Genomic DNA, 9,910 nt, shown 5'->3' on the forward strand with positions numbered 1-9,910 from the left:
CATGTGAACCTGCCTAACTGAATTCCCATCAGCCTTGTTCTTGTGAACTCCTCGCCCCTCCTACACACCCAAGCTATCCTGTGTCTATTCCCTACCCTGTGCGCTATCTTCCTTTCTCTCCCTCCCCTCCTCTCATCCCATACATCCTGGTGATCAGCAAATATGTATATATACATATATATATAATTATTATATATATGTATATATTTTCCCACTTTTAATGTGGGTTCTTTTTCTTACTCTTTTACAATAATGGTCCTACACAATATTTCTCCTTTTGTGACTTACTAATTTCACTCAGCATAACGTCCTCAAGGTTCATCCATGTTATATGGTGTCTTGCAACTTCCTTGCTGTTTTGCAAGGTAGCATAGTATTCCATTGTGTATGTACCACAGTTTGTGCATCAATTCTTCAATTGATGGGCACTTAGGCTGTCTCAATATTTTTGATATTGTAAATAGTGCTGCTATGAACATTGTTGTGCATATATCTACTCGTGTTATGGTTCATATTTCTTGTGGGTGAATACTAAGCAGAGGAATTGCTGTATCATAAGGCATTTCTATTTCCAGTCTTCTGAGGAAGCACCATATTGCTTTGGAGAGTTGTTGGACCATTTTGCAATTCCACCAACAATATAGGAGGGTCCAATTATCTCCACATCCTCGCCAGCATTTATTGTTCTCTACTTTTTTTTTTTATCTTTACTGTTATTGCTGTTGTGAGATGATATCTCATTGTTGTTTTGATTTGCATCTCTCCAATGGCTAGTGATTGTGAACATTTCTTCATATGTTTGTTGGCTGCCCAGAACTCTTCCTTGGTGAAGTGTTTGTTCATGTCCTGTGCCCATTATTTAATTGGGTTATTTGTCTTTTTCTTTTAGAGAAGTTGTAGTTTCATATATATTTTAGAAATGAGTCCCTTGTCTGATGTGTTATTACAAAAGATTTTATCGCATTCTTTGGGTTCCCTTTTTACTCATGTGATGAAGTCTTTTGATGAACATAAGTTTTTAATTTTTAGTGTGTCGCACTCATCTATTTTGTCTTTTGTTTGTGTAATTTTCAAAATGTTGGGTAGTCTATGTATTCCCTGTATTATAGCCCTCACATTTGTCCTTATTTTTACATTGATAACTTTCATAAATTGGGATTCACATTTAGGTTTCTAGTTCATACTGAGTTAGATTTTGTATAGGGTGAGAGGTAAAGGTCTTGTTTCAATCTTTTGCACATCGCTTTCCAGATCTGCCAGCACCATTTGTTAAAGAGATTACCTCCTCCCCATGTAACATATCTAGGCACTTAGTCGAAAATCAGTTGGCTGTATATGGATGGGTTAATTTCTTGTTTCTCGATTCTGTACCACTGATCAATGTGTTTTTCATTTTACCAGTATCAGACTGTTTTGACCACTGTAGCCATGTAGTAGATTTTAAAATCTGGGAGTGAGAGGCTTCCAACCTTGTTGTTCTTCTTGAGCAGTGCTTTGCTTATCCTGAGTCTCCTTCCTTTCCATGTAAATTTTGTAATTGTATTTTCCATCTCTTTGAAGAAAGTCGCTGGAATCTGGATTTGGATTGCATTATATGTGTAAATTGCTTTAGGTAGTACAGACATTTTCATGTATCTCCTCTGTGAACTTCTCTGATTCTTCCTGTTCTAGAGTGCCAATAATTCTTAAGTTGTTCATCTTCATGAATCTTAGACTCTCTTCAGATTTTTTTTAAACCTTTTTTTTTTTTTTTTTTCCTGCCTGCACTTTGATCTTAGCAGTATTGAGAGATTTGTCTTCCAGCTTGCTAGTTCTGGTTTCCATCTCTTCTTTTCTGCTTCTTTCCCCTTTCAGTGTATTGCCCATTTCTGATATTTTATTATTAATCATCTGGACGTCTTTTTGCATGTTTTGAATTGTTTCCAGTGCTGTATTAATCTTGTTTGTTCTTTTTTTCCTCCACCCCTTTTCAGAGCATTTGAATTTATTTCCATATCATTCTTCTGAATTCCTTCTCAGGTAAATCCAGAAGCTGCTCTTCCTCTTCTGGGGAGCTTTGTTTGTCTCCAGCTCATTTGTCTCAGTTACTCATTTGTGGTTTTGAACATGTTTTAAGATCTGTTATTGTGTTTTGCTTGCCATTTCCAGTAGTTATGTGTTTTTTTGTAATGCTTAAATGTATGTTTGTTGTTGTGTTATTAAGCTTACTGGGTGTCTCCTGTTGGATGTGATAAGGAGATAGACTTCCCCTTTTGCCTGTAATGCTTAGCTGCTGTTATTGGCTGTTGTCTAAATGGTCGAATATTATGGGGTATGCTTATAGGTTGGCTATATGGCCACAATTGCTGACTCTTCTTGGGTAGCGTAGGGAGAAAAAGTTCCCACAACCTTTAAAATTTTGTTATCAAAAGAACCAAGAACAGAAGCAATATAAAAGCAGAAACAAAAAACACCACTTTAAAACAAAATAAAACTGTGGCTGACTGTCCAGTTACCTTGCAAAACAGGCAATTCGTGTGCACCATAGCAGCTTCCAGCAGTTTTTAGGGGTGTCAGTTCACTCAGGCCCCTCCTCTAGTTACCACCGTAGAGGTGCACAGATAGATATTGAGAAGCTAATGGAAGAAAGATTGTCTACTATTTTTGTCTCTGAATGTCAGTTAAGTATCTGTATGTGAACAGTGTAATTCTCGAGATAATTGTGTCCTTTTATGTTGGAGTTTTACAGATTGTTCATATTGTTTGTCTGTCAGGCCAGACCAGGTTTTTCCTTGCTGTATAGACCCGAGTAAAGGGACCCACACAAGTTAACTTTAGGGCTGGGACCCACAGGCTGATGTCACAAATACCCTGCAAGCTCTTTCTCTCTGTTTCTTGGGAAAACTATGGGTTCAGCATTAGACTTTTTTTTTTTTTTTTTTTTTTTTTTGAGGGTGGCTGCGCACCCACCCTCCTAAAGACGTCCAGGCTGGGCAAAGAAGGCGTGGCACTGAATAGGAGGAAAAAATATGTAGAACCTCCCAAACCTCCTTTTGCAAGTGTCACTGTGCTGTTTTTAGTATTGGTTCCCTGTGCCAGTCTGGTTTTAGCCCTGCCCTCTGAACTCTGCCCAGGTGGAGTGGCCACAGAGGGAGTCTTATCTCAAGTGTTTCCTAACTCACAGTATTTTCTTTTATATGGTGATTTTTCACTTGTGTGTGTGAGAAACTGACACCCTTTATCTTATGCTAGATCCAGAGCCCTGTTGGTGTCTCATGAGTGGAGCTTCTCTGGGTTTTCAATCCCTCCCCTATGGAGCCCTTCCTACCTGGCTGTCTCTGCTGCCTGCCAAAACCAGAAGCCTCTCTTCCATGTTCTTTTGATGCTTTCTGCATCATTCAATAATTTGCCCAGATAATCCTTCAATAGTGAATGTCAATTTTTGAATTTTCTATTCAGTTCTCCACTTGCTTTAGCATCTAAAGAGTAAGAATGCTCCTACCTTACTAGATGATGTGACTCAAGTAATCACTTCCTTTGGTGGCATATTCTGACTCCAATTTAAAAGACTGCTTTGGACGAATCCACTCTCTTGCCATGGATCTTGCACCTGGCTCATTATATCTGTTCTCCAATTCATGGGACTTTGGGCTCATCATTTGACATGATTCACCAGAACATTTAGCCTCAGGTATGAACAACTTATCATCTGACCTGCCCATTTCGGCTCCTCAGCTTCCGAGTCTACATGAGTGAGAATATTTCTTCAGATGGATCTCTAAACTACAGATTTGGAATTTGAAAGTCTTAATAACTACATGACTCATTTCTTTTGACAATTCTGAGTTTTGTGAGATATTGCTGAACCCTAGCTGTTGATAAAAGGGAGTAGTGGTGATTGATATCAAGGACTATGGAGTGGTACACATATTAGAAAGTCTAATAGTTGAGATGCCTGTATACTCAAAGTTACAGAGATCAGCCTTGTGCTGATTTTTCTAAAATAAATTATTCATGCAAATTGAATCAAGCAATACTTTGTTTTGTGGGATTTTGCTTTATATTATTCTGGTTTCTTTCATTCAGGGTAATGCATTTGATCTTAATCCATGCTGTTAATGCCTTAATTTATTGTGGCTGCCATAAAAAAAAGAAAAAAAAAAAGAAAACACCAGAAATTAGGTGTATTTAAAATTCAGTAACATATTATCTCACAGTTCTGGAGGGTAGAAATCCAAATTGGTATTAGTCATGTTGATTCTTCATAATGATTCTGAGAGGAACTGTTCCATGTTTGTATCTGACCCTCTGATGGCTCCCAAATCCTTGACATCCTTTTGCTGCTTGTGAATATATCTTCTCATCTTGTATTTTCTCTCTGTATGACTCTTTGTGTCTGCACTCCTCTGTTATAAGACACTAGTTATAGGATTAGGAACCAATTTATTCATAATCGAGCTCATTAACTTCAATGACAATATGTTTAATGAATGTCCTTATTTCCACAAGCAAAGTCACATTAACAAGGTTTAGCACTTAAAAAAAAACAAAACAAAACAAAACAAAAAAACCTTTTGATGGGGCACAATGCAATCCATAAGTGTTCCTTATATCAATAGTTTATTCATTATTATTTTTATACACCATTTCATTGTATGGACATATTACAATTTATCCATCTATCAGTTGATAATCTTTTTAAAGTTCTTTTTATCACAAATTTGATGCTACTATGGATATAGTGTCTATGAATACTAAAGTCTCTGTGTCAACATATACTTTTCATATCTCTTGGGTAAATACATTGCTGCTGTGTTGTCATATGACTTCCAGTTTTTTCTGACTCATAGTGACCCTATATACAGCAGAAGAAACACTGTCTGGTCTAATCGTGTCCTCATAATCACTGTTATGATTGAGTCCATTGCTGCTGCCACTGGGCCAATTCATATAGTCAGGGGTCTTCCTTGTTTTCACTGATGTCCTCCTAATAACATGTCCAAAGTATGAGAGACAGTCTCATCATATTGGTTTGTAAGAAGCAGTCTGACTATACTCCATCCAACACAGACCTGTTTGTTTTTGTGGCACGCCATGTTATTTTTAATACTTATTTCCAACACTATAGCTCAAATGAGTCAATTTTTTCTACTGTCTTATTTATTCATTGTGCAACTTTCATATCTATATGCGGCTATTGAAAACACAATGGCTTGTGTCAGGCACACCTGAAGTCCTTAAACTGTCGTCTTTGCTCTTGAACAGTTTAAAGAGATTTTTGTGTGGTAGATTTGTGAAATGAAATATGTCATTATATTTCTTGACTTATGCTTTGATGATTGTTATTAGTGGATTCAAACAAAATGAAGTGAAAATTTCAATCTTTTCTCTATTTATCATGATGCTATTTATTGGTGCAGTGGTGACGATTTTTGTTTTCTTTCCATTGAAGTGCAACCCATACTAAATACTATGTTCTTCGGTCTTCTTCAGAAAGTATTTTAAGTCCTCTTTGCTATTATCAAGCAAGGTTGTATCATCTGCATATCACAGGTTGTTAATGAGGCTGCTTCCAATTCTTATGCCATGTTCCACTTCTTATAATTCAGCTTGTCAGATTATTTTCTTAGCATACATATTGAAAAAGTATGGTAAGAGAATATAACCTTGGTGCACTCCTTTCCTGATTTTAAACCATTTGCTGTCCCCTTGTTCTGTTTGAAAGACTGATGTTCGGTCTATGCACAGGTACCTTGTGAGCACAATGAATTACAGGTAAACATCTTTCTGCTGTCCTCTGTTCCCAGCCAAGATTCATCTAACATGAACAATGATAACTCTTGTTACCAGTCCTTGCCTGAATATGACTTGAAACTAGAAATTCCCTGTCAATGAACTGTTGAAGCCATTTTTTAATTGCCTTCAGAAAAATTTCACTTCCAAGTAATATTAATGCTATTGTCCAATGATTTACACATTCCATTGGGTCACCTCTCTTTGGAATGGGCATGCATATTGATCTCTTCCAATTAATTGACCTGATAGCTGTCTTTAAATTTCTTGGCATAGATGAGTGAGTGTTTCCAGTCCTGCATCATTTTGTTGAAAGATTTGAATTTTTATTTCATCAATTCATGGAGCCTTGCTCTTTTCCAATGCCTTCAATGCACATTGGATTTCTTCCATTAGTAACATTGACAGTTGATCACGTGCTATCTCTTGAAGTGCTTGAATATCAAACATTTTTTGGGGGAAGGTACAATGACTCGGTGTATTTCTCCCATCTTCTTTTGATGGTTTCTGTGTCATTCAATATCTATAGAATACTTCAGCATTTAATGTCATGTCTTCAATTATGTCCATTTGAAAAAAGCTAAGTGTGTTCTTCCTTTTTGGGTTTCAAACTCAAGGTCTTTGTGCATTTGATTTTAACACTTGTTATTTCTTCTTGAGCTGCCCTTGCAAATTTTTTGTTAAGTACTTTTATCTCTTCATTTCTCCCTTTCACTTTAGTATACACTGGAGAGCAGGTGTCAGAGTTTCTTCTGACATCCATTTTGGTCTTTTCCTTTCCTTTGCTTCTTAGTTTCCTTTTGCTTTCTTCCTGTATGTTGTTCTTGATGTCATTCCAATACTCTTGTGTTCTTCAGTCATAAGTGTCTAGTGTACAAAATCTTTCTTGAGATGGTTTATAAATTTAGATGGTATATGTTCAAGGTCATATTTAACTCTTGTGAACTTGTTTTAATTTTCAACTGCTGAAGCCTGAACTTGCATGTGAGCAATTTGGTGATTTGCTCCACAGTCTTGCCCTAGTCTAGTTTTCATTACTGATATGGAGGTTTTCCACAATCTATTCTCACTAATATAGTCAGTTTGATTGATGTGGATTCCATCTGGTGAAGTCAGTGTGTATGTTGTTTTTTAGTCTTTTATGTTGTTTAGAAAGAGAATTTTTCAAAGAATAAGTCATTGGTCTTGTAAATTTCTATCATGTGATCACCACCATTGATTCTACCAACAAAGTCATATTATCCAACTAATGATCCTTCTTCTTTGTTTCCAAAATTTGTATTCCAATCATCAGTAATTATCAATACATCTTGATTATATGCTTGATTAATTTCAGACTGAAAATGTTGGCAAAATTATTAGATTTTATCATCAATGGCTTTAGTTGTTGGTGCATAACTTTGAATAATATTATTGTTGTTATTAATAGCCATCAAGTCAGTTATGAGTCATAATTAATCTGCATGCGGATTCTGAAGAGTTACTGTTGAGCTTGAACCACCTACCTTGCAGTTCACACAAACCTTGCATTTCTGTACTTGTTCTACAGTGTCACTCCAGCACTCCAAGTTTCAATAATAGTTATACTAACTTGTCTACTTTATAGTCATATGGATATTATCTATCAGAGGCAGCATTATACATCAAGTTAGGTCTTGAAATGTTCATTTTGATGATGAATGTGACACCATTCCTCTTCAATTTGTCATTCCCAGTGTAAGTAAGCCATATGATTCTCAGATTCAAGATGGCCAAGATCAGTCCATTTCTCCTCTGTCAGTTTATTTTACTGTGGTGGTTTGCATGTTGCTATGATGCTGGAAGCATATCACCAGTATTTTAAATACTGACCAGGTCACAAATGCTGGATAGGTTTCAACTGAGTTTTCAGACTAAGACAGAGTAGGAAGAAGGACAGGTGATCTACTTCCAAATATCTAGTCACTGAAAAACTTACATACAACAGAGGAAATGTGTTAGATAGCACCAGATATTGGACACTGAAACATTAAGAATACCTCCAGAATATTTTTGGATATAGTGCCAAAAGATGTGCCCCTCAAGAATTAAGGCATTTAAAATAGAGTTGACCATGATGAAGTGAATGAAATAAAGCTTTCGGGACTTTCATTTGCAGATGGGGCACAACTCAAATTAGGGGAAATAGATGCAAACATCTGTTAATAATTAGAACATAGAATGCATAAAGCATGAATCTAGAAAAAAATTAAGTTGTCAAAAATTAAATGGAACCCTTACAAATCAATACACTGGTAAAGTGTGTTTGCCAAAGCCTCCAACAAGCAGCTACAGCGCCTTACTCTGGGAGTTGAAGTTTTAAAAGGAGATCTTGTGAACCGTACAAACACCACCCCAAAACGTTTCCTGAGCACTCAGCTAGAAGGACCAAATTATATCATCTGAAATGTTGCCAGTTTTTATTTAAACTTCTAATGTTGAAAGCAAACAAAATTTAAATGATGATATGGAGAAGAGCTAGAAGCCAAGGTCAGGTGAAGGGTTTGAATCCTCGGCTAAAGAACAGATGAATCTAATTAAACAAAAACAACAGAAAGAATGATGAGAGTATAATGAACAAAAGCAAAAAGAAAAACACAAGAGAAAAAGTTAGAGTGACTGTGTCAACTGGAATCAAACTCTGATGGAAATTACAGAAAACATATTAGAAGACATGTTGTTCATAGCACACTCCGTCTTATCACTGACTGTAGTTTTGTCAACTTGATGGTTTTAAAGGAAGTTAAGGAGCTCTGGTAACATAGTGGTTACAAATCTGGCTGCTAACTGCAAGGTCAGCAGTTTGAAACTACCAGCTGTTCTGTGGAAGAAAGATGCAGTTTCTGCTCCTGTAAAGACTTACAGCTTCATAGTTATGAAGTCAGAACCAACTCCACAGCACATAACAAGAACAAGAAGAAACCTCATAAGCAGATTCAGTGATATTATGCAGAAAACATGAGCATTGCATCCTTGTAGCAGTTTTACTTGACTTACCATGGAGGCCAGCTGGAAAAAAAAAACAAAAAACATGGATGAAAATGACAAAGGAATTGGAAAGATATCCACATTAAGGTAGATAGAGCACTATAGTGAACTCATAATGAAAGAAGGCCTGATTTATTTTACATCAGAATTTCCCAATGTACTGATGGATTTCGATTAATTGAAGACCTATGTGGATGGAGGGTTAGTAGATCCCAATCATCACAAGGGATTCACATATAAACAAGCATCAGATTATGGAGTTGAACATGCAGAGCTCACACTTGGAAATTTTGTGAAGATGAATAGTCAAAAAAATTTGGCAGTTAATCATGTGTTTGAGATACCTCGAAACAAGGGACTGGAAAGAGACATTTTTAATATTTTGGAATACCTGGAAACAAGAGACTAGAAAGAGATACATTTACTATTTTACCCCAGCGTAAAGAAGCTGTTCCTAAGACAAAACAAAACAAAAAAAAAACCCGTGAAAATTCTTTGCAGGAAAGTAAATCTGCCAGTTCTGAAGGTGGATTCGACTGTGATTGCATTGTGGAGGAATATAGCAGACATGAAATAGAGTCAGCCCATGAAGAAGAAAAACAAGATAAAGAAAATAACACAGACTCTACAGTGTACCACACTAATGCTTTTTTTTTGTGGGGGGAAGAAACATTAGGAAGAAAAATTATATTTTTTTATTATTTCTACTTTTTTGTTTTGTTTTTCAAGGTGACAAAGGCCTTTTAAATTGGTAAGAAAACATTCTTTTTGTTTTTGCATAGGTTGATTTAAATGTGTACATTTGTTTTTATTTTTTCATAATTGATTTCTAAGCCTTAAGAATTTAGAAAGATAAGTTTCTGGGCAATTTTCTTTTATTAGTAGTATGTCTTCATTCCTTCTTTTATTGGGTAGTACTCTTCAGAATGTGCCTTCTGTCCTTTCAACTTCAATATTTTACGTTCATATCAGTAATTTTCTGATCTATTGCATACTTATCTGTAGGAGCAGATATTATTAAATCTTCTATGATTACCAGAATGCTTTGTTTGGAGGATTACCTACTATTGGTTTGCAGATTTTATGTTCAATTTGGATACTTCAAAGGCATATAGTGATTTTAGAAAGTTTT

General features: G+C 36.0%; 1 pseudogene; it reads left to right on the forward strand.

Annotated features, from left to right (window-relative positions):
* The first annotated feature begins 8,191 nt into the window (after nt 1-8,191).
* On the forward strand, nt 8,192-9,511 carry LOC102810721 (annotated as a pseudogene).
* Nucleotides 9,512-9,910: the final 399 nt, after the last annotated feature.

This window comes from Chrysochloris asiatica, unplaced genomic scaffold, assembly GCF_000296735.1.
Source record: "Chrysochloris asiatica unplaced genomic scaffold, ChrAsi1.0 scaffold00464, whole genome shotgun sequence".
NCBI classification, from domain to species: Eukaryota; Metazoa; Chordata; class Mammalia; order Afrosoricida; family Chrysochloridae; genus Chrysochloris; species Chrysochloris asiatica.